This window comes from Pristiophorus japonicus, chromosome 4 (assembly GCF_044704955.1).
Source record: "Pristiophorus japonicus isolate sPriJap1 chromosome 4, sPriJap1.hap1, whole genome shotgun sequence".
Taxonomy (NCBI): Eukaryota; Metazoa; Chordata; class Chondrichthyes; family Pristiophoridae; genus Pristiophorus; species Pristiophorus japonicus.
In genome coordinates, this window is record NC_091980.1 from 284140407 (window position 1) to 284167044 (window position 26638).

The following is a 26638-nucleotide window of genomic DNA, read 5'->3' on the forward strand; positions in this document are numbered from 1 at the left end:
TTTGCCCCAAGCATCACCCTGTCTTGCAGACCCCTCGTCTGGTTCCTCTGCCTCGTAAACTAGCCTCGCTACGGTCTTTCTGCACATTCAGGCCAGATGTCCACTGAAGTTACAGTTTCTACAGATAAATTGTTGAAACCTACAGGTTTTCGCAGCATGTCTGCCACCGCACCTCCAGCATGAGCTGAGGTTGTTGTGTTAACAGGCATTCCTCTCTGATTGTCTCTTTGATTATTCCTGAGCACTCTGTTGCTAAGTGTCAATGATCCCATCCCGGGACGCATTGTCCCTTGTGATGGCCGATCCCCCTGCCATTGTCTCTGTTGCTGGCCTACCCTAGAGCCTGTTGCTGCCTGGGAGGTGTTGAATTGCCCTTGTCTGCCTGAGGGGTTCTGTGTCTCGTTTACAATGTTAACTCCCGGGTCCACGTTGGAACCAGGGCTGCTCGCGTAAATTATTTTGGTCTCCTCTTCCCCTGCCATGAGGTCTGAGCTATCAGCGTTGCCCTTTAAAAAGTCAAGTCCTTGGTCTCAATGAGCTTCCTGAAAATCCCGGCATGACCAATGCCCTCAAAGAAGAAATCCCTTAACATCTCCCCCCTGCAGGAATCTGTGAACTTACAGAGGCTGGCCAAACGCCGAAGGTCTGCAATGAAGTCCGATATGCTTTGTCCCTCCCAACACCGGTGTGTATAGAACCGGTGCCGGGCCATATGTATACTGCTCGCCGGTTTGAGGTGCTCACCGATCAGAGTGCTGAGCTCTTCAAAGGACTTGTCCGCCGGCTTCTCGGGTGCGAGCAGGTCTTTCATCAGCGCGTACGTCTTGGATCCACAGCTGGTCAGTGGATGCGCCCTCCGTTTGCCAGCCGCTTCCTCTCCCAGCCAGTCCTTCATGACAAAGCTCTGCTGGAGCCTCTCAACGAAATCGTCCCAGTCCTCACCAACACAGTACCGTTCCTCTGTGCTACCGGTGGCCATCCTCGTGGGTTGTTGATTCCCGTTTCTCGTCACCAAATGTAATGACCTTACACCCTGCTATAAAATCACATGAGGCATGTACTGCAGACAAGGTCACTACATGATCTGAACCTTTAATCCCAGGACCAAGAAGTGCTGACCCTGCATGGGACCTCCCTTGAAATACCTGGATGACTAGGTGAGGAGTGTCTCCCACAAGTTCACCCCCTGTGGTCCAGGTATGCATTACTCAGGTATATACAGTGTACAATGTTGTTACATAAAGGTTACAGTTATGTGAAGGTTACAAACATGACAGAGACCAATAGCTACCCATATGAACATTAGGAAACCAGACAACTCCTGTTGAGCCACGGTGGACTATCGAGTACTCAACCGTAACATCCCCACCTGTGCACCCACCATTGTTGCTGTCGCCGACCTCATTGGAAGTATCCCAGTCTCCGCGACCACCTTCACGGTGCTGGATATTTCCAATGGGTTCTGGTCCATACCTTTAAGAAGGGAAGATCAGTACAGGTTTGCTTTTAAATTTAAAGGACAGCAATACACTTGGAACTGTCTCCCTCAGGGCTTCCACAACAGCCCCAGTATTTTCCATCAGTGTATGGCCAACTGTTTAAAGAGTTTCAGCAGACCCCAGCAATTAGTACAGTATGTGGATGACCTGCTTCTGTTCACCGATGACGGGGAGGAACATGGCCCACTGTTGGCTGAACTGCTGGAGCTGCTGAAAGAAGAGGGATTTAAAGTAAACTCCAAGAAGGCACAGGTTGCGGATTTTATGACCCCGAGGCAGGCATTGCTCTGGCCATTAAACTCCCCAGTACTATGAGCGCCCAGCACGCTGAACTGGGCGCGGTGGTGTACGTAGTCACACCCCAAGAAGGCACAGATCGGCCTGAAGGAAGTAAAATTCCTGGACTGGCTGTGCGCGCTGGGGAAAGAGTCATTGGCAAAGCTAGAAGGGAAGCAGTGCAGACGTTACCTGCCCCCAACACAGTAACAGGTGTAAGATATTTTTCTAGGGCTAACCGGGTACTGCAGAGATTTCATTGAGGATTATGCAGCCACAGCAGCCCCTCTGTTCCGACTCCTACACAAGGGAGTGGAGTGGGAATGGGACAAAGGTTGCGAGGCAGCATTTATCCAACTCAAGAAAGACCTGCAGACCGCGCCAGCTCTAGGGGCCATCGATGGGGTTAAAGAGTTTTTCTTTAGGTAGCAGCCAGTGGGGACAGCCTGTGCACAGTACTGCTCCAAGAGCGGCACGGCTGAGACCAGTGGTCTACTCCTCCAGGATACTCACGGATGTGGAGAAGGGATACTCCAACTGTGAGCGGCACCTCCTTGCCACTGATCTTCACAGGGGGGTCCCCTATCACACTCCTTACACACCATATGCCCACCCAAATGCTCTTGGACGGTAGAATTAAGGACGGGACAGTGAGCAGTGCCCGCATCGCTCGCTGGACCCTGCTCCTCTCTCAGATGGACCAAAGGGGAAAGGGTCTCTGCGAGCCAAGACTCGCAGCCAACATGATTTATCCAGGGACAGCCCACCAATGTTCCATAGAAAGGGTATGGGAAATTGACATAGGTTTTCAGGCTGGGTTACACCCCACAGGCCGAGAGATCTATGTGGACGGTTCAAGCACGGTATCTGCGGGTGAACAACTCACAGGCTGCGGATTTTATGACCCCGAGGCAGGCATTGCTCTGGCCATTAAACTCCCCAGTACTATGAGCGCCCAGCATGCTGAACTTGGCGCGGTGGTGTACGTAGTCACACACCCTGAAGAATTCCTATACACGATTTGCTCGGACAATATGTTCACATGCAATTCGTGTACGGAGTACCTGGCTATCTGGTCCCGCCGCGGATACACATCTGCAGACGGGAGATCCCTGGCAATTAAGCCCCAATTGGAAAAGATCATGAAAGCCATAGGGGAGGAAGGGAATATCTATAAACATTAAGTGAAGGCACATTCCACCACAGAACCCCGTAGCAGGGGAAACCAGCAGGCTGATATGTTAGCCAAGCAAGGGGCCCGCACGGGCAAGCTCTGGGATCCGTACAACCCAGGACCTATCGCAGCAGTCAGGGGCAGGATAGAGACGGCAGGGATAGCTTTGCCCCCAGACCTAAAAACGGTTCAGACCCAAGACCCCGTCTTTAAAACTGTCCTGAACACGCTAGCTAAAGGGGAAAGGATAGACGGCCCATACGGCACCGCAGCAATTGCTATTAAAGAAGACATGATGTTCAGGGGGGAGCAATGGGTAGTACTGCAACAACACCGGAGAGAATTCCTCCAGCTGGCCCATGAGGATCCAGGAGCAGGACACCCCAGACCTGAAGCCTATTGGCAACGAGTGGAACAGGCAGGGTGGTGGTCAGGACTCAGGGAAGACGTCCGGGAATTCTGTGCTAGCTGTCTGGTGTGCGTGGTCAACAACCCTGACCCCCAGAAAAGAAAGGTGTCGATGGGACATATCAGGAGGGTAGAGGGACCCTGGCAGTCAATCCAGATCGATTACATCGGGCCCCTACCTGTAAAGTCCTGTCCGCTCAGTAAAGATTCACATGAGGCATGTAGTGAAGTCAAGGTCACTCTAGACCTGCACCTTTATTTCACAGCTCTGGAATGCTGCACTTGCCTGAGACCTGTCCTTATATACCTGTCTCTTGCAAGTGTACCCCTGGTGGTAAGGTATGCTGGTGGTTACAGGTCATATCTTATTACAGTCATGTATAGCATGTTAGGATACAGTTATATATAATAATGTAAGATACATGACATCACCCTCCCCCAAGGTCTTATTGTCTTTATAGTTTCAGTCTCTCAGGTGGTCTACGCTCTCGCATGGAGCGTCTGAGTTGTGGTTCAGTTGTTTGCCTTGGTGTCTGTTTTCCTTTGGGTGTGGTTGCTGGTATCTCGCCTGGGCTGTCTGTTTCGATTGGTGTGATTGTTGTTGACTCGCCTGGGCTGTCTGTTGGGATTGCCCTTTCCTCAGGTTGTTCCCTCTGTCTGTCCACCAGGTGTGGTGCGAGTTCCACATTGTAGTCTGTCTCTGGTTCCGCAGTGTTGTTGGTAAATCTGCGTTTGACTTGGTCTGCATGCCTCCGGCAGGTTTTGCCGTTGTCCATTTGTACTACCAGTAGCCTGTTTCTTTCCTTGCCCGTTACTGTCCCTGCAAGGCATTTGAGACCCCTGCCATAGTTTAGTACAAATACTTTGTCCCCTATCTCATTCCATCTCCCCCTCGGATTTCTGTCATGGTACTCAGTCAGCTTACGGCGCTTTGCCTCAACAATTTCGTGCATGTTTGGGAGGATTAATGAGAGCCTTGTTTTTAAAGTCTTTTTCATCAACAGTTGCACGGGGGGGGATCCCAGTCAATGAGTGCGGACGAGATCTGTATGCCTGCAGCAGTCGCAACAGGCGACCCTGCAGCGTGGGACCTTGGATTTTAAGCATGCCTTGTTTAATGATTTGCACTGCTCTCTCCGCCTGGCCGTTGGAGGCCGGCTTGAACGGTGCCGTCTTGACGTGATTTATGCCGTGGTCAATTATAAAGTCTTGGAATTCTGCGCTGGTGGAGCACGGACCATTGTCACTGACCAATATGTCAGGGATTCCGTGTGTTGCAAACATGGTTGCGAGGCTCTCCACAGTGGTGGAGGTTGTGCTCGAGTTTAAAATGGTGTATTCGATCCACTTTGAAAATGCATCTGCAACTACGAGGAACATTTAGCTCATGAATGGGCCCGCATAGTCTACGTGCACCCGCAACCATGGTTTGGTAGGCCAGGGCCAGGGGCTCAATGGAGCCTCACTGGGGACATTGCTTAGTTGGGCACAAATGGTGCACCTTTGGACGCAGAGCTCCAAGTCCGCATCAATACCAGGCCACCAGACGTGGGATCTGGCTATGGCCTTCATGAGAACGATCCCCGGGTGCTCGCGGTGGAGCTCCCGGACAAATGCCTCTCTGCCTCGCAGAGGCATGACTACTTGGCTGCCCCACGTCAGGAAGTCTGCTTGTAGTGATAGCTCATGCATGCGCCTGTGAAAGGGTTTTAATTCCTTGGGGCAGGCATCGCGAGCCTCTGCCCAGTCACCAGTTAGGAGACATCTTTTTACTAAGGATGATGTGAGGTCGCTGGCCGTCCAGGCTCTGATTTGGCGAGCCGTCATGGGCGAACCTGTGGACTCAAAGGCATTGATTGCCATGACTATCTCACAGTCCTGTTCGTCAGACCCTTCCGTGGTCGCCAGGAGCTGCCTGCTGAGCGCGTCGGCACAGTTGTCAGTGCCTGGTCTGTGCCTTATGGTACAGGCGTAGGACGCCAGCATGAGTGCCCACCATTGAATTCGCGCCGAGGCTTTGCCGTTTATTGCCTTGCTCTCGGATAGGAGGGATGTGAGGGGCTTGTGGTCGGTTTCTAATGCGAACTTGGCCCCGAAAAGGTATTGGTGCATCTTTTTGACACCATACACGCACGCGAGCGCCTCCTTCTCTACCATTCCGTACCCGCGCTCCGCCCGCAAAAGTGACCTGGAGGCATAAGCTATGGGTTGTAATTTGCACGCACTATTGACATGTTGCAAAACGCACCCAACCCCATATGCTGATGCATCGCATGTGAGAACTAGCTTTTTACCTGGATCAAAGAAAGTCAAAACACTGTTGGAACACAGAAGGTTGCGTGCTTTATTGAAGGCGCGTTGCTGGGCGTCCCCCCAAAACCAATCGCACCCCTTCCTGAGTAGCACGTGGAGAGGCTCCACCAGGGTGCTTAAGTTCTGCATAAAGTTACCAAAGTAATTGAGTAGCCCGAGAAAGGCGCGCAGTTCTGAGACATTCCGGGGCCTGGGTGCCAGGTGAATTGGTCTGTTTTGGACTCTGTTGGGCAGATTCCATCAGCGGCAATCCTTCTGCCCAAAAATTCAACCTCGGGTGCGAGAAGCATTCACTTGGATTTCTTGACTCGTAGGCCTACCCGATCCAACTGCTTTAGTACTTCCTCCAAATTACGGAGATGGGAGTCAGTGCCCCTGCCCGTGATAAGTATGTTGTCTTGAAATACAACCGTCCCCGGGATAGACTTGAGCAGACTTTCCATGTCGCGCTGGAATATGGCAGCTGCCGACCTGATGCCGAATGGACATCGATTGTACATGAAAAGGCCTCGATGTGTGTTGATGGTGGTGAGTAGCTTGGATTCCTCGGTCAATTCTTGCATCATATACGCAGATGTGAGGTCTAGTTTTGAGAAAAGTTTACCTTCAGTCAATGTGGCAAATAAGTCCTCCGCTCTGGGCAGCGGGTACTGGTCCTGTTGGGAGACTCTGTTTATGGTAGATTTGTAGTCCCCACAGATTCATACAGATCCATCAGGCTTCATGACTCGGACGATGGGACTTCCAGAAGCTTGTCTAGTTCGTGTTCAATCTTTTCCCTCATCACATAGGTTACAGCTCTGGCCTTGTGATGGACCGGTCTAGCATCCTGTGTGATGTAGATTTTGACTTTGGCCCCTTTGACAGTGCCCACACCTGGCTGAAAGAGATGTTCAAATCGCTTTATAACTGTTGAGCAGGAGGTCCGTTCCTCTAATGACATGGCATGGACATCATCCCATTTTCAGTTTAGTTTTGCCAGCCAGCTTCTCCCCAGCAGTGCAGGGGGGTCTCTGGGGTCAATCCACAGGGGATGTCGGTTCACTGTCCCTATGTGTGTGACAGAGAGCATGGCGCTGCCAAGGACTGGTACGATTTCTTTGGTATCGGTTCTTAGTTTGGTGTCGACCCTTGTGAATTTTGATCTGTCTCTTTTATGCGGCCAAAGTTGTTCAAATTGTTGAGCGCCCATGAGAGATTGACTCGCTCCCGTATCCAGCTCCATGTTGACAGATATCCCGTTGAGTAGGACCCTCATCATGATAGGAGGCGTCCTGTCGTTGGAGCAGTGGCCATTGAGCGTGTTGACCCGCTGTACATCGGTGTCCCGGGTACTGTCCCCACCATCTTCTGGTCCGCTTTCCGACCCATCCGATTCGTATACCAGCCGAGCTGCCGTTTTTTTGCACCTGCGGGCCAAATGCCCTGCATATTCACAATTTCTGCAAACAGCCTGCTGAAATCGACATCCCCTTGACGAGTGCCCACCCCCACACCTCCAGCACAGACCTGTTCCATTGTTCAAAGTAGTTGATTGCTCGCATTGTGGGTTGGTGAGGTGTGAACGGCCGTTCCTGTGGCCCTTGATGGCTTCTGCCTGCTGTCGAGAGTCTGTTCTCTCGGTTTTGTCTGTGTGTGGAATAGCAGCTTGTTTAGTGCTGTGAACTTCTTGTTCCGATATTTCGTTAGTTGTCGTACCTGCATTGTAAATCAACCTCGTTTCTTCTTCCGCTACCAAGCATGTCTGTGCAACCAGTGCTGCTGCCTCTAAGGTCAGGTTCTTGGTCTCTATGAGCTTTCGGAATATGCCTGCTTGGCCTATTCCTTCAATGAAAAAGTCTCTCAGCATTTCTCTCCTCAGTTCATCGGAGAACTCACATAAACTAGCCAACCTCCGAAATTCCGCCACAAAGTCGGGTATGTTCTGGCCCACACAGCATCTGTTGTTGTAGAACCTGTGTCTGGCCATGTGTAGGCTGCTTGCTGGCTTCAGGTGGTCTCTTACCAGTGTGCTCAATTCTTCAAACGACTTGCTTGCTGGTTTCTCGGGTGCCAACAGATCCTTCATTAAAGCGTATGTTTTCGAGCCACAGCTAGTCAAGAGATGGGCTCTTCTCTTGTCTGCCTTATCGTCGCCTAACCAGTCTTTGGTTACAAAGCTTTGCTGGAGCCTTTCTATAAAGTCCTCCCAATTGTCTCCCACATTGTACTTTTCATCTGATCCGTTGTTCGCCATTCTGTGGATTCTGTAATCCCGTAACTCGTCGCCACTGTAAAGTCCTGTCCCCCCAGTACAGATTCACACGAGACATGTAGTGAAGTCAAGGTCACTCTGGACCTGCATCTTTATTTCACAGCTCTGGAATGCTGCACTTGCCTGAGACCTGTCCTTATATACCTGTCTCTTGCAAGTGCACCCCTGGTGGTAAGGTATGCTGGTGGTTACAGATCATATCTTATTACAGTCATGTATAACATGTCAGGATACAGTTATATATAATAATGTAAGATACATGACACTACCCACTGCCCAGGGAGGCTACAAGTACTGCCTAGTCTTGGTGGATGTATTCACTAAATGGGTGGAAGCCTTCCCATGCCAAACAGCCACTGCCCTGGGAACAGCTAGGATCCTGGTCAGAGAAGTGTTCTCTCGGTGGAGATTACCACAATTCGTGGAGTCCAACCAAGGGAGTCACTTCACCGGGCAGGTGATGCAGGAGGCTCTTAAGGTTCTCGGCATCAAAGGGAAATGGCATGTCGCCCACAACCTGCAGTCATCCGGGCCTGTGGAGCGTTTAAACCGCACTATCAAAGAAAGGCTGCACAAAGAGACAGGGGACTCACCCAAAGGGTGGGTAGAGGTCCTACCACTCGTCCTCATGAGGATCCGGGCCAGCCAGTCAAAGAGCACGGGGTACTCCCCATACGAGCTCATGACCGGCAGAGCCATGTGAACCCTCACCCATGTGTTAGCCCTGGTACTCACGGAAGGTCAGCTTCGGGAAGCGAACCGGGATAGCTTTGTCAGGAATCTCTTTGAACACCTTAAACAGATTCACTGGCAGGCTGCTAAAAACATGGGAAAACAGCATTGGAGCAACCGACTGCTGCTAGAACCCCGCAAACACCATGAGTGGGAGATAGGGGACCAGGTTATGGGAAGAAACTACACTAGAGTAGAGGTCTTTGAGGCACTATACATGGGACCGTACACATTGTCGACAAGGCAAGCTCCATGGTCTATGCCATAAAATTGCCCCGCCGAACAAAGTGGTTCCACATAAACCAGTGCAAACATTTCAACCCAAGGGCTGCAGCTAAACATAAGGGACAGCCAAAAACTGTAAACCGCACTAAAGACAGGGACCCCCAGCCAACAGCCCATGACTGTGGAAATCCCACAGGGGACATGGCAGACCCACAGACTGCACCTAGAGGGGCCGTGGACTGTGTTACTGGGGGAGCTGTCCCCACAATCATTTGGGACTCGGACGCACCCCAACAGCCGGAACCTTAAGAAGGACTCCTCACACACCACGGTCAAAGTCACCATGGTCAGCCAGTGCTCCAATTTGAATGGTTCAGCCCCGGGAAAGGGACCAGCCGCAAAAGGGTACCTAAGGTCAGAGACCAGCCCGTGAGCAGGGACACCCAGCCGGTAGCCTCGGGCAACGAGGGACCCTCAGAAGAGATAGCGGTGGACCAGCCACCAAGTGGGAGTCCCCAGCCCATAGCCCTCGACCAGGAACAACCCCCAGGGGAAGAAAGGAACCAGGCAGGCACCCCCAAAGGAGCGGTGTGCTGCAGCACCGGAGGGGACATTCCCCCGATAGTGTGGGACTCAAACCCACGTCTGGTCAGGGTACTTAGGGTTAGGCGGTGCAGACCAACCTATTACCTACCTTGCTGGACACCCAGCGGTAGAAGAAGAAAGAGAGAAGACAGGAATTAGCCTGGCCACCCGGAGACGGGTGGCAGATGTACATATATAGCGATGTGAATTTAAGGATGTTTAGCAATATGAATTTAAGTATGTTTAGTGAATAAGTTTAGAATAGTGTAAGATTTATCTGTGTAATGATAAGTATATATGTATTAGTTAACTGGGGTAAAGAAAAGAATCTACTTGTCCAGCTGCTAAAAGAGGCACAGGCTGGGTAATACCCGGGAGTAAGAAGAATCTACCGGTATAGCTGTTAAGGAAGCACCGGTAAGATAACAAGCAAAACGACTGTGAGATAAGTTAAAAGCAGAAATCAGTCCACAAGGAACTGAATAAGACAGCCAGTCAATTAAAGATTATGAGCCCAATTTGGGACTCAGTCACCTTTGTCAAGCCAGAGAACTTTCTCAGGGCTAGACAATCTGTTTCATATGCCCCTACAGGAAAGAGGACAGCAAGAGAAGGATCCTGTTCCTGCTCACCCTGATAAGGATGAGTAGCGGCGACCGAGGAGATGTGGAAGAATGTCTCATTTATGGATGCTCAGGAGGAAGAGCACCAATCGTAACCGCCGGGGATGGCTTCCGAGACGTGGAAGAACTCGCCATTTACGCCCACGAGGGCAGATGGCTAGGGTGGCTAGGATCTAATTCTACCCGCTATTCCAGCCAGGAAGGTTTCACCTACGGGGAGGCCTCACTTCCGGATGCGGATCATCACTGCCTGAGCCAGTGTTGCAGAGGGAAAACGTGTGTGTTTGACTTGCAAAGGGAACATTCCCCTGGGAAGATGGTGGTGGCTCAGAAAACTCTGCAAGGATGCATGGGACCAGGAATCGGACCGGGAAAGACTTGGTAATGATACATACCGCACCATCACGGGGACATGGGGAGGAGTAAAAGTGTGTTGGGACAAATGGTGGAAATCCTAACAAGGAATTTATGTTTGCATGTGGGGATCAGAGTATTTGTCCTGCAGGCATATCGATTGCCTTCTCCAGGCAATGGCAAGATGAAGGGGAAGGGATGGGATGGGATTCTAGCCTACATGGGTGCGCAGTCACACACTCCCCACTCCCAATTAATGCCACCGAACTAAGAGCACCCATTAAGAAACCCCTACCCACAACCCCGTCAATACGCACAGTAATAGAAAGGTGTCCTACCAGCACCAAGGGATCTGGGAATGGATTAGTATTGGTCCCGACCGAAAAGGTGTTATATCAGGGGGTACATTATACAGTAGCTCCAGTAATATTAAACCTTACCGAGGTATACCTACCTGAGTGGTGTCCGAAGGAAATAGAGCTGCTATACCAGGCCCTACTTAGAGACATGTTTAAGAAATTTTATGAGTTAGACTTTGGAAATGTAGACAAAGCACCTTAAACGCTCGGGACATCATGGGCTCGGGAAGACCGAGAAGGGGAATCATAATCGACGTTTTCACCACCTACAATACAGCATCCTCTGTAATAAATAGCCTAGATGACATAGAATTGCAAACACAGATAAACGGCTTAAAGAACCAATTGAGGAAAATCCTGAAACATGAGGACACTGTAATAGGTTCAGAAGTACACAAGGGCCAGGCTATGATGGTCCATTTAAAAGAAATAGTGGCCGAGCTGGAAAAACATGCACAGACAGTGAATGCACTCATACGGGTGGATAGAAACGCTTCGGAACAGGCTGCACAGAACGAAGTGTGCAGACTCTATGGGGCATGGTTGTTGGGCGAGGGCCGCAACAACCTGGAGGATTTAAAACAAGGTGTAGTCCCCTCTTGGATCAGAAACAAGCACCTCGCAGCCCTCCACCCGTTCAGCAATTCACTAAGCCCGTGCCAGCTCCGCCTAGCTTCTGAAGCCCACCCTGTCCCAGTAGACTGTGGGAAATCTAACCACACCATTATGGGAATAGTATTAAGGATGCCGGTCATGGGTGGGACAGCCCGACCCGCACCGATATACCGGGTAGAGAACATTGGAGTTATTCAGGGAGGTGCACACATTCGTTTCACAGCCGTCCCACCCTATGTCATAAAGTGGGAGCACGCTGTAACGGTACTGACCTCTCCGGGTGCCGGAGCCGGGATGCACACGTAATACTGTGTTCCCAGTACTTAAGTGCCCATTCAAAGTCACAGTGCGGGTTTAAAGCTGCTGGCGCACAGCCTATTAACTGTACCATGGAGGTAATGGCACAAGACTGTCCCTCCACAGGTAGCATACATAGGGGCTGGGACATATTGTGTCACTACCAGTGCGCCCCACTACCAACATGGACACTTCTGGTGTCCGGTAAGTGACAGCAGTTTTTGCTTCAAACCTGAGGCATTAGTTTAAGTGGCCCAGGAACGGATTGTCCCCATTCCTGAACCCTCCAATGTCCACCTCACTGTGAAGGAAAACATTACAAACCTGCAGGATTATGTTGTACATTTTGGCTGTGCAATTCCCTCTCTACCCGAACATCTTACCGCTCTGCTAAAAGCTGTAATTATCTCACAAAAACACTTCGACACTCTAGAACAAAAAACAATCGAGATAGGGAAAAAGATTCTCGAGATCACCATTCCGCCTTGGTGGGACCTTTTCAGAAATTTAGAGGCCCTAGTCTGGATCAGAATCGCTTTCCATACTTCAGTTATCTGTCAACTCGCGATTATTCTTTACTTATGGTATCTCACTTGCCGAGTGAAACGCAGAGGCTGTCAGGTCAGGCACCAAAGCGTGCTGTACGCTCCTAGGCTGAACTTGGGAATCGCACAGGGAGGGGTGACACCATACGACCATGTTTCATTTGTGTTGATTTTACCTGCTGTAAACTGCAACATCGCGAGTGTTGTAAGAATATTACTTAAAAATGTGACTATGTACCTTTATTTTACTGAACTTAAAATGTGTTTGACTATAGACCTTTATGTTACTTGAGAATGTGTTTTGACTATGTGCTTTTATTTTACTTAAACTGTGTTTGACGGTAGACCGTTACTTTACTATGAAAACCAGTAAAAGAGGGACATCATACCCCCTCTGTGCTATAACCGAATTGCAATGACTGTATTCGCTGTAAATTGCATTTGCATTTCAACGGGGGATGCAGGGTAATGTTTAGCTAATATAAATGCAGGGAAGGTTGACTCTCGGGAGCAGGAATTTTGCTTACCTTGATTGACACTCAAGAGTGTGGAGTGTCAACAGGGGAGAATGAAGGGATGCAAAATTTACGGAAATTTAATTTGGGACTATCTACCGAAAAGTTTGGAACTCTAACGTGCTTATGGAAGAAACTACGAACTTTAATAGAATTTTGGATTTTAAAAGACAAACTCAAGGCTGTGGGCGGACCTACGGAACTAGCAGGAGACAGTCTAATTCAGTGAAGCTACCTGGGTGTGAGGACTAAGTTAACCTGTCTGGCGGGGGGGGGGGATGGTTGAGTATTCGAAAATCCTTCCTCCACAAGAGACATTAAAATCACAAAATCACCCAGAGGTAGCTTACCCATCAACATGGGTCTGGACAACCATTTCAGCATATGCATCACAAAGAGGCCCAATCCAGCCTGCATGCGAAAGACTAAGCACAAAAGGACATTGCAATTACCAAACTAATATTTCCATCAGGAAACAGTTTTCGAACATCAACTCACCCAAAATATATCAACTTTTAAAGAGCCCACCAAAATATTACAAAGAAGAACCAAGCCCGCCAAAATTATACAAAGGATTTTGAAGAGATTTGGTGCCAAGATTAGAACACTGAAATCGTATAACTTGCCCCCTGTTTCAGCAGAGGGTATGCCATACTACACCAGGTGCTATACTGCGAGCATGTCATCACGACAAGGAGAGAAACCAACTCGACAGTTGTAAACTAACTTCTCCAGCCTCGAAGTCCTGAAGTCCTGAAAGAAGGAAGAACATCACCATTGCGGCAGCGACCGACCACAGTCAACGTGGTATCAACGGAAAACCAACCACGATCTACCGTTAACTGTCAAAAGGATTGGTAAGCATACTCCCTGCATGCCCTGGAGTCCAACCTAGCTAGAATTAGGTATTGGGAGGTGAGAGGTATAATTTTACTGTAACCCCCTTTGAATGTGTAGTGTATTGTTCATTATTAGAGTGATTATAAGTTTGACCTTGTACCTTTCCTTGTATTGTTCTTTATTAGAGTGATTGTAAGTTTGGTCTTGTATTTTCTTACTAGAGTAATAAGCCTGTATTACTTTGACTGTAATAAAACCAAAATTTATTTTGCGTCAAACCAGTGTCCTTTGCACTTTTGTCACATCCCCGAAATAAATCCAGAGTACAGAACCCAAGGGAGTGGGAGCGATTCGAACTGCTCAAGTTGGTCAGAAGGGAACCTGACCCCCCTCATAGAGACCACCCATTACACTAACTACTTGACCAAGTTCCTGCCATTTCTTTTTACACTGGCCCCCAGATCTCGTGGTGGTCACCATTGCGCAGTAATCTTCTGCAGCTTGCTTCCAGCGTTTCTTCATTTCTTTGGTGGAACTTTTATGTGACCTCTGCTGGTGTCCAGCTCGTGCCATCTGGTCTCAATCACTGTAACTAGTGCCTCCACTTCATCCTGTAAGAAATTCTTGGTCCTTGCACTGCGTTGCAAGGAAGCAGTTGAGGCTAGCTCATTGAATGTATTCAAGTCACAGATAGATAGATTTTTAACCAATAAGGGAATTAAGGGTTACGGGGAGAGGGCGGGTAAGTGGAGCTGAGTCCACGACCAGGTCAGCCATGATCTTGTTGAATGGTGGAGCAGGCTCGAGGGGCTAGATGGCCTACTCCTGTTCCTAATTCTTATGTTCTTATGTTCTTATGCTGCATCTTGCATTGCTGCAGATCCGATTTTTCCAAAGCTCTCACGCAGCACTCCTTCTCACACAACTGGCTCTTTAAAAATGACCGATTGCTAACCCGGTGCTGTACTACGCATGCGCCTCCATTGATATAACGTCAGAAACCTATTTTTTTTGTCGCGCATGCGCAGAAGGTGCAGCATCGTTTTTTTGGCGTAGACAGCAGGCTCCACCCCCCGAGGTGACTGGACATACTGTGCGGTGCCAAATTTGAAGTATACATCGGGGAAACTTGGGCAAAATATTTCTGCCGCATTTCTGGCCTAGAAAAACAGGCGCAACTCTGGCAACATACCAGAAAACAGGCCTGGGCAAAACTGAACCCATAAACCGGGTCCAGTTTTAAATAAATGGTCATTGGATGCATGGGTCCTGATAGGAAATGGAAAATTGCCATGCTAATGATAAATAGGTGCAGAAATCTTGAACACAATTCACAATTAAGCTGTTAAATTAAGTCAGCAACACATGCATTTTGTGATTTATTAAGTTGGCAACATCTATTACAGCTGTTGTGGCAGCTGTGCATGAAGCACTTCAATATCTCAGACTTCAATGGGAGGCGAGTGGGATTGTGCTCCACTGGAGACTGGCACATCTGGTACAAAACTGAAAGCTGACCATGCATAGCATGTAGACATCTGGTGTATGCTACACAGGTAAGAGTGCAATCATTTAGTTAAGGAAATAGTACAGACAACCAGGTTTGGAGGGCGACATTAGAATGCATCAAAAATTACTACTCAGTAAGGCAGGGGGCTTTGATTTGAAATGAGCTCGCTGTGTTTGACCCTGGTTGGCAACATTTGAGTGATTATATTTTATATAACTTGAATATTTATCAGCAGCCTTTGTGATTCATAAATGTTCTGAAAAAAAAATAGTTCCTCATTTTGGAAATTTCCTTCTCTTTCCTACGTTTTTTTTCCAGAAGTGTCAGACTCTAACAACAGCTACACTCACCTGAAAGTTTGTGGCTAAAGGAAGACGCACGTGTCCCTAATATTTAAGGCTGTTCCAGTTAAGACTCAGTACACAGAGCATGTCAGCATTTAAGGTGGAAAATTGCTGTTTAGCTTTGTTTAGTCAGGTTCGCCCTATAGCTGGTTTAATTGCTGCCTTTTTTTAAATAAAACAATCATTCAGGGGATGTGGGCTAATATGTCCTTACTAAACAGTATAAATGCACACGAGGCCCATACTTGAGAGAAGAGCACTCTGTGACCAGTTACCTTTATTACCAAGACTTCAAGAACTGATAGTGGGTGGAGCTTCCCCTTTTATCCCGGAAAGTCCAGGTTAGGAGTGTCTCCCACAAGTTCGCCCCCTGTGGTCAGTGTTCTCAAGGTGTACAACTTAGGTCAGCTTATACATGGGTTACAATGACAGTTGAATATATGACATCACCTCCCCCGCAAAGTCTTATTGGGATCACAGGTTAAGTCTCTCTGGTGGTTTACGCTTCCTTGTAGAGCGCCTGAGTTGGGGCTCCAGTTGTTGGACACTGACCTGAGTGTCTGCTGTTTGCGGTGCCTCAGGCCTGTCCTGACTGCCCACAGTAACTGGCCTCTTCTCCACTTGGTTCCAGTGTTCAGTCACCTGTGGTGGAGTAAACTCTACATCGTGATTTTCCTCTGCTTCTTCTATGGGGTTGCTGAACCTCCTTTTTGGTTGATCCACGTGTTTGCTGCAGATTTGTCCATTGGTAAGTTTATCGACCAAAACCCTATTCCCCTCTTTGGCAATCACAGTGCCTGCAAGCCATTTTGGCCCTGCAGTGTAATAAAGGACAAAAACAGGGTCATTGACATCAATACATCGCGCCCTCGCATTCCTGTCATGGTATTCACATTGTGACTGATGCCAGCTCTCAACAATTTCTTTCATAGTAGGGTGTATAAGGGATAACCTGGTTTTGAGCATCCTTTTCATTAGCAGCTCTGCGGGTGGAACCCCTGTGAGCGAGTGTGGTCTGGATCTATTGGCCAACAGGAGGCGTGATAAGCGGCTTTGTAAGGAACACCCTTGGATTCTGAGCATCCTCTGTTTGATTATCTGCACTGCTCGTTCCGCCTGGCTGTTTGATCCGGCTTGAACGGTGCCGTTCTGACATGGTTGATTCCATTGCCTGCCGTGAAGTCCTGGAATTCAGTGCTTGTGAAGCACGGGCCATTGTCGCTGACCATGACGTCCGGTAGACCATGGGTGGCGAACATTGCCTGTAGACTTTCTACCATGGCAGAGAATGTGCTTGAATTTAAAATGGCACACTCAATCCATTTGGAGTAGGTGTCTACTCCAACCAAAAACATTTTTCCCATGAAAGGACCTGCGTAGTCCACATGGATGCGTGACCATGGCTTGGCGGGCCAAGACTAGGGGCTAAGGGGGGCTTCCCTGGGTGCGTTACCCAGCTGAGCCCACGTGTTGCACCTGCGAACACAAAGTTCCAGGTCTGCATCTATCCCTGGCCACCAAACTTGTGACCTGGCAATTGCCTTCATCATGACAATGCCCGGGTGCTCATTGTGAAGTTCTCTGATAAACACTTCTCTGCCCTTCTCGCGCATGATTACTCGGTTTCCCCACAGTAGGCAATCGGCCTGAATCGAGAGTTCATCCTTGCGCCTATGAAATGGTTTAAACTCATCAGGGCATGCCCCGTACATGGCTGCCCAGTCCCCATTCAGGATACATTTCTTAACTAAAGACAGTAGCGGGTCTTTATTTGTCCATACTTTAATGTGACGGGCTGTCACAGATGAGCCTTCGCTTTCGAAAGCTTCAACAGCCATGACCATCTCAGCATCATGCTCAGCTGCCCCCTCAGTGGTGGCTAGTGGTAGCCTGCTGAGTGCATCGGCACAGTTTTCAGTGCCCGGTCTGTGCCGAATTGTGTAGTCATAGGCGGCTAACGTAAGTGGCCACCTCTGTATACGGGCCGATGCATTCGCATTTATGCACTAGTTGTCGGCGAAAAGGGGTTTGTGATCCATCTCCAGCTCAAATTTCCTGCCAAACAGGTACTGGTGCATTTTTTTTTACCTTATATACACATGCTAGCGCTTTCTTTTCTACCATCCCGAAGACCCTTTCTGCCCAGTTCAGACTTCTGGAGGCAAAAGCTATCGGCTGTAACTGACCATTGGCATTCACATGCTGCAACACACACCCGACCCCATAGGACGACGCATCGCACGTTAACACAAGTTTCTTGCATGGGTCATATAACGTTAGCAGTTTGTTGGAGCACAACAACTTGCGTGCTCTATCAAAAGCCCTTTCCTGGCTGTCCCCCCAGACCCAATCGCAACCTTTGCATAGGAGCACGTGTAGCGGCTCTAACAGCATGCTCAATTTGGGAAGAAAGTTACCAAAATAGTTCAGGAGCCCCAGGAACGAACGCAGCTCCGTCGTGTTACGGGGTCTGGGTGCTCTCTGGATCGCTTCCGTTTTGGATGCAGTAGGGCTGATCCCGTCTGCTGCTACCCTCCTCCCCAGAAATTCTACTTCTGGAGCTAGGAAGACGCACTTCGCCTTTTTCAGTCGCAGCCCTACCCGGTCCAGTCTGTGTAGCACCTCCTCCAGGTTGTGGAGGTGTTCTTCAGTATTACGACCCGTGATGAGGATGTTGTCTTGAAAAACCACCGTCCTTGGAATCGACTTGAGGAGGCTTTCCATATTTCGCTTTCATAAGATCGCGGCGGCCGAACGAATCCCTAAAGGACATCTGTTATACTCAAACAACCCCTTGGTGGTCAGCTTCTTCGACTCACTTGCCAGCGCCTGGGTCGTGTAAGCTGAGGTCAGGTCCAATTTTGAAAAAGTTTGCCACCGGATAGCGTCGCAAAGAGGTCCTCCGCTCTCGGTAGTGGGTACTGGTCTTGGAGTGACACCCGATTGATGGTGGCCTTGTAATCGCCACATATCCTGACCGACCCATCCGCCTTGAGCACCAGCATGATCGGGCTTGCCCAGTCACTGAATTCAACTGGCGAGATGATGCCTTCCCTCAGCAGGCGGTCCAATTCGCATTCTATCTTTTTCCGCATCACATATGGCACCGCTCTGGCCTTGTGGTGTACTGGCCTGGCGTCCGGGTTTATGTGAATCACTACCTTGGTCCCCATGAAAGTGCCGATGCTGGGTTGAAATAATGAGTCAAATTTGTCCAGGACCTGTGAGCATGATACTCGCGCCACAGAAGAAATTGCATTGACATCGCCCCATTTCCAGTTCATGACAGCAAGCCAACTCCTCCCCAGTAGTGCGGGACCATCCCCCGGGACAATCCAGAGTGGCAACCTGTTCTCCGAATCTTTATGGGTCACAACTACCGTGGCACTGCCTAGCACCGAAATGATCTCCTTTGTATATGCCCATAGCAGTGTGTCAATTGGCAATAATTTTGGCCTCCTGGCCTTGGACACCCACAACCTTTCCAACTGTTTGATACTCATCAGGGACTGGCTGGCCTCCGTGTCCAGCTCCATTAATACTGGGATGCCATTGAGGAGCACTTTCATCATTATCGGTGGCGTCCTGGTATATGAACTGTATATGTGCTCCACATGAACTCGCTGAACTTCAGCTTCCAGCGATTTCCCCCAGTATTCATTTGGCCTCCTAGGGCTTACATCGGGCTCGTCCTCCTCGGACATCAACCTGACTGCAGGCTTCCTGCACATACATGCCAAGTGACCGCTGAATTTGCAGTTTCTGCAGGTATATTGCTGATACCTACAAGCTCTGGCTGGGTGTTTCCCTCCACACCTCCAGCATGAGCTCGAGGCCCCATTGTTGGAAACAAAAGGTCCATTACCAGTCGATCATCTCTGACTGTCTCTGTAACTGTCCTTAGATTAGGAAAAGGGGAGGTGCAAAGAGACCTGGGTGTCATGGTACATCAGTCATTGAAGGTTGGCATGCAGGTGCAGCAGGCGGTTAAGAAAGCAAATGGCATGTTGGCCTTCATAGCAAGGGGATTTGAGTACAGGGGCAGGGAGGTGTTGCTACAGTTGTACAGGGCATTGGTGAGGCCACACCTGGAGTATTGTGTACAGTTTTGGTCTCCTAACCTGAGGAAGGACATTCTTGCTATTGAGGGAGTGCAGCGAAGGTTCACCAGACTGATTCTCGGGATGGCGGGACTGACCTATAAAGAAAGACTGGATCAACTGGGCTTGTATTCACTGGAGTCCAGAAGAATGAGAGGGGACCTCATAGAAACATTTAAAATTCTGACGGGGTTAGACAGGTTAGATGCAGGAAGAATGTTCCCAATGTTGGGGAAGTCCAGAACCAGAGGTCACAGTCTAAGGATAAGGGGTAAGCCATTTAGGACCGAGATGCGGAGGAACTTCTTCACCCAGAGAGTGGTGAACCTGTGGAATTCTCTACCACAGAAAGTTGTTGAGGCCAATTCACTAAATATATTCAAAAAGGAGTTAGATGAGGTCCTTACTACTAGGGGGATCAACGGCAATGGCGAGAAAGCAGGAATGGGGTACTGAAGTCATGAACTCATTGAATGGCGGTGCAGGCTAGAAGGGCCGAATGGCCTACACCTGCACCTATTTTCTATGTTTCTATGTTTCTATGTTTCTATGTTTAAGCGCACCATTAACAGGTGTTGAAGGCCCCTTTAATGGCCGCATTGTCCATTGCGATGGCATGAATCGCCGTTCAGCTAGCCATTGTCTCTGTTGAATTCCCTCTTTGGGTTCGACTGTATGCTGGGGCATGTCCGATTGCCCTTGTCTGCCTAGAGAACTGTGTGCCGCATTAACAATGTTGACTCCCTGGTCGTTTGCCACATTTGAGCCAAGATTTTTGCCATAAATCATTCTGGTCTCTTCCCCCACTGAGATAATTGTCTGGGCTATCAGAGCCGCTGCTTCCAAGGTCAAGTCTTTGATCACAATCAGTTTCCTGAAAACCCCAGCGTGCCCGATGCCCTTAATAAAAAAGACTCACAGCATCTCCGCTCTGCATGCATCTGGGAACTTACATAGGCTCGCTAGTCACCGGAGATCTGCCACGAAGTCTGGAACACTTTGCCCTTCTCGCCGCCGGTGCGTGTAAAACCGGTGTCTTGCCATGTGCATGCTGCTCGCCGGTTTAAGGTGTTCCCCGATCAACTTACTGAGCTCTTCAAACGTCTTGTCCGCCAGCTTCTCTGGCACGAGAAGGTCCTTCATCAGGGAGTACATTCTGGATCCACAAACCGTCAGGAGATGAGGCCTATTTTTGTTGGCCGAATCCTGTCCCAACCATTCCTTAGTGACAAAACTTTGCTGTAGTCTCTCAATAAAGCCGTCCCAATTATCACCAACACAGTACCTCTCTTCTGTGCTGCTCATGGCCGTGCTTGCATGGTTTAAATCCCAGTTTCTCATCGCCAATAATATGTCCTTACTATACAGTATAAATGCACACAAGGCCCATACTTGAGAGAAGATCACTCTGTAACCAGTTACCTTTATTACCAAGACCTCAAGAGACAGACGGTGGGTGGAGCTTCCCGTTTATACCGGAAAGTCCAGGTTAGGAGTATCTCCCACAAGTTCACCCCCTGTGGTCAGTGTTCTCAAGGTGTACAACTTAGGTCAGCTTATACATGGGTTACAATGATAGTTCAGTACATGACATGGGCATCGCTGGCAAGGCCAGCATAGATGCGCTCAAGAAGGTGGTGGTGAGCCACCTTCTTGAACCACTGCCATCTGTATGGTGAAATTACTCACAAAATGCTGTTCGGTAGGGTGTTAGAGGATTTTGACCCAGCGACGATGAAGGAACGGCAATATATTTCCAAGTCACGAGTGTATGGGACTTGGAGGGGAACTTGGAGATGGTGTTCACCTGTTACCTTTGTCCTTCTAAGTGGTAGATGTCATGGGTTTGGGAACTGCTCTCAAAGAAGCTTTGACGATTTGCTGCAGTGCATCTTGTCGATGGTACATACTGCAGACACAATGTGCCGGTGGTGAGGGAGTGAATGTTTAATATGGTGGATGCGGTGCCAATCAAGTGGACTGCTTTGTCCTGGATGGTGTCAAGCTTCAAGTGTTCTTGGAGTGGAGATGATTGGCCTGCAATATCCATAACCATCTTCCGTGATCCAGGAGCTAGTCACACCAATAAGATTAATTAATTCAAATTCGATCCATGGTCAGGGACAGGAAGGTGTGACTACGAGTGAGGAAGGTATGGGGACCCAGGATGTAGTATTGGAGGAGCCTTGGTCCTTGCCCTTGTCCAACAGGTTTGAGGCTCTTATTCCCTGTGTGGACGAAAGCAGGGACTGCAGGGAGGATGAGCAAACTGACCACAGCACCGTGATACAGGAGGCCATTCAAGTGGGTGGAGTAAAAAGAAACGCTGTAGTGGTAGCGGACAGTATCATTAGGGGAATAGATATAGTTCTCTGCAGCCGTGAGCATGAGTCCCGAAGGCTGTGTTGCCTGCCCGGTGCCAGGGTTAAGGACATCTCCTCAGGGCTGCAGAGGAACTTGGAATGAGAAGGGGGAAGATCCAGTTGTCATGGTCCACGTGGGTACCAATGACAAAGATAGGACAAAGAAAGAGGTTCTGCTGAGGGATTGTGAGCAGCTAGGGGCCAAATTAAAAAGCAGAACCACAATGGTAATAATCTCTGGATTACTACCTGAGCCATGAGCAAATTTGCATAGGGTAAATAAGATCAGAGAGTTAAACACGTGGCTCAAGGACTGGTGTGGGAGAAATGCGTTTTGCTTCGTGGGACACTGGTACCAGTACTGGGATAAGAGGGAGCTGTTCCGTTCGGATGGGCTCCACTTAGACCGTGCTGGGACTAGGGTCCTGGTGAATCAAATAACTAGGGCTGTATAGAGGGCTTTAAACTAATTATTGGGGGAAGGCGGGGGGAAGGATTCAGGTGAACGGAAATTTTAAAAGTCAAAGAATAAGGAGAAGATAATAGAGCAGGGTAGCACTGGGGGTAATGAAAACCAGAGCATGCCAAGAAGGGACAAAATGTATAAACATAAAGGTGAATCAGAAGGTGGGGTCAAAGCAGGAAAAATGGAAAAAAAAAACAAAGTTCCTCCGCAGCCCTGAGGAGATGTCCTTAACACTGGTACCGGGCAGGCAACACAGCCTTCGGGACGCATGCTCTCGGCTGCAGAGAACAATATTTATTCCCCTAATAATACTGCCCCCTACCACTACAATGTTTCTCTTTACTCCCCCCACTTGAATGGTCCCCTGTACCACGTTGCTCTGGTCAGTTTGCTCATCCTCCCTGCAGCCCTTTATCTGAATGCACATAACATTCGTAACAAAATAGATGAGTTGACGGCACAAAAAGATACAAATGGGTATGATCTGATAGCCATTTCAGAGACATGGTTGCAAGGTGACTAGGACTGGGAACTAAATATTCAGGGGTATTTGACAATTTGGAAGGACAGGCAGAAAGGAAAAGGCGGTGGGGTAGCACTGTTAAAAAAGGATGAGATCAGTGCGTTAGTGAGAAACGATATTGGCTCAGAAGATCAAGATGTTGAATTAGTTTGGGTGGAGATAAGGAATAATAAGAGGAAAAAGTCACTGGTGGGCATAGTCTATAGGCCCCCTAACAGTAGCTACACTGTTGGACAGAGTATAAATCAAGACATAATGGAGGCTTGTAATAAAGGAACGGCAATAATCATGGGCGATTTTAACCTTCATATTGATTGGACAAAGCAAATTGACCAGGGTAGCCTTGAGGAAGAGGTCATAGAGTGTATCCGGGATAGTTTCCTTGAACAGTACATTGTGGAAACAACCAGGGAACAGGCTATCTTAGATCTGGTACTAAATTATCTCATAGCAAAGGATCCTCTCGGAATGAGTGACCATAACATGGTTGAATTTCAAATTCAGTTGGAAGGTGGGAAAGTTGGTTCTAAAACCAGTGTCCTAAGCTTAAATAAAGGAGATGACAAAGGTATGAAGGCAGAGTTGGCTAAAGCGGACTGGGAACATAGATTAAAGTATGGGACAGTTGATGAGCAGTGGCAGACGTTTAAGGAGAGATTTCATAACTCGCAACAAAAATATATCCCAATGAGAAGCAAAGAATGTATGAGAAGGGATAACCATCCGTGACTAACTAAGGAAATAATGGATGGCATCAAATTGAAAACAAGGGCATTCAATGTGACCAAGACTAGTGGGAGGCCAGAGGATTGGGAAATTTTTAAAAGCCAGCAAAAAGGACTAAAAAAATGATAAAGAGAGGCAAGATAGATTATGAAAGTAAACTTGAATGAAATATAAAAGCAGATAGTAAGAGTTTCTATAGATATATAAAAAGGAAAAGAGTGGCTAAAGTAAATATTGGTCCCCAAGAGGATGAGACTGGAGAATTAATAATGGAGAACAGGGCAGAGACATTGAACAAATATTTTATATCGGTCTTCACGGCAGAAGACATTAAAAACATCCCACAATGGATAATCAAGGGGCTATAGGGAGGGAGGAACTTAATACAATCACTATCACTAATGAAGTAGTACTCGGTAAAACAAAGGCAGACAACTCCCCTGGTCCTGATGGCTTACATTCTAGGGCCCAAAAAGAAGTGGCTGCAGAGATAGTGGATGCACTGGTTGTAATCTACCAAATTCCCTGGATTCTCGGGCGGTCCCAGCAGATTGGAAAAGCACAAATGTAACGCTCCCATTTAAAAAAAGAGACAGACACAAAGCAGGAAACTATAAACCAGTTAGCCTAACATTTGTCATTGGGAAAATGCTGGAGTCCATCATTAAGGAAGCAGTAGCGGGACATTTGGAAAAGCATAATTCAATCAAGCAGAGTCAGCATGGTTTTATGAAAGGGAAATCATGTTTGACAAATTTGCTGGAGTTCTTTGAGGATGTAATGAGCAGGGTGGATAAGGGGGAACCAGTGGATGTGGTGTATTTGGATTTCCAGAAGGCATTCGATAAAGTGCGACATAAATGGTTACTGCACAAGGTAAATGCTCACGGGGTTGGGGGTAATATATTAGCATGGCTAACTAACAAAAAACAGAGAGTTGGGATAAATGGGTAATTTCCCATTTGGTAACCAGTAACTAGTGGGCTGCTGTAGGGATTGGTGCTGTATCATCAACTATTTCCAATCTATATTAATGACTTGGATGAAGGGACCGAGTGTAATGTAGCCAAGTTTGCCGATGATACAAAGATGGATGGGAAAGCAAATTGTGAGGAGGACACAAAAAATATGTAAGGGGATATAGACAGGCAAAGTGAGCAGGCAAAAATTTAGTAGATGGACTATAATGTGGAAAAATGTGTGGTTATCCACTTTGGCAGAAAAAATAGAAAAGCAAATTATAATTTCAAAGGAGAAAAATTGCAAAAATGCTTAAGTACGGAGGCAGGCAGTGGCTAGTGGGGTTCAGTGCTGGGACCCCAGCTATTTACAATACATTAATGATTTAGATGAAGGAATTGAATGTAATATCTCCAAGTTTGCAGATGACACTAAGCTGGGTGGCAGTGTGAGCTGTGAGGAGGATGCTAAGAGGCGGAAGAGTGACTTGGACAGGTTAGGTGAGTGGGCAAATGCATAGCAGATGCAGTATAATGTGGATAAATGTGAGGTTATCCACCTTGGTGGTAAAAACAGGAAGGCAGAATATTATCTGAATGGTGACAGATTAGGAAAAGGGGAGGTGCAACGAGACCTGGATGTCATGGTACATCAGTCACTGAAGGTAGGCATGCAGGTACAGCAGGCAGTGAAGAAGGCAAATGGCATGCTGGCCTTCATAGCGAGAGGATTTGAGTATAGGAGCAGGGAGGTCTTACTGCAGTTGTACAGGGCCTTGGTGAGGCCACACCTTGATTATTGTGTACAACTTTGGTCTATTAATCTGAGGAAGGATATTCTTGCTATTGAGTGAGTGCAGCAAAGGTTCACCAGACTGATTCCCGGGATGACAGGACTGACACATGAAGTAAGACTGGATCAACTAGGCTTATATTCACTGGAATTTAGATGAATGAAAGGGGATCTCATAGATACATATAAGATACAGGATTGGACAGGTTAGATGCAGGAAGAATGTTCCCGATGTTGGGGAAGTCCAGATCCAGGGGTCACAGTCTAAGGGTAAGGGGTAAGCCATTTAGGATCGAGATGAGGAGAAACTTCTTCACTCAGAGAATTGTGAACCTGTGGAATTCTCTACCACAGAAAGTTGTTGAAGCCAGCTCATTAGATATATTCAAAAGGGAGTTAGATGTGGCCCTTATGGCTATAGGGATCAAGGGGTATGTAGAGAAAACAGGAATGGGATACTAAAGTTGCAAAAATGATCAGCCATGATCATATTTGTAGTGTATGAATAAAGAGTCTGACTAGATACTGTGAGCTCAAAGTAAAGTGTGACCTTAGTTTTTTATTGCAGGTCTCCAGAGTGTCTCTCCAGCCTGTGAGGCCTCCTTATGTACAGGTGCTCCCAAGGGATTGTGAGATCCCTTGGGACTCCAGGGGATAAGCCCTCTGGTGGTTAAAAAAGATATTTACAGGTTTATATACATAACATTACTCCTCCTCAAAGTCAATAGTGTAACTATTTACAAGGTGAGTCGATCTGGGGCCTTTCTTTCGCTGGTTGATCGTTTCGGAGCAAATGCTGGTTTTGGTGAGTCGTTTGTTGGGCCCCCGGTGGGCTGCTGTGCAACTGTCCTTGCTGGGCTGCCTGGTATGGTGAGGCCTGCTGGGCTGATGTGGGTGATGGGTTCTGCTTCGTGGTCAACCGCTGTGTCGGTTGCCATTGGTGTGTGTGTTGGGGGGTCAAAAAAGCTCGGGTCTAATGTGGGTTGCTCTGGATAGTCTGTGGATCTGAGTTTGATTTGGTCCAAGTGTTTCCTATAGATGAGTCCATTTGAAAGTTTGACCCGAAACAGCCTACTCCCCTCTTTGGCCATGACAGTGCCGGGAAGCCACTTGGGATCTTGTCCATAGTTCAACACAAATACAGCATCATTAATCTCAATTTCACGTCACACATTTGCGCTATCATGATATGTACTTTGTTGATGCCACCTGCTCTCTACCTGTTTGTGTAGATCAGGGT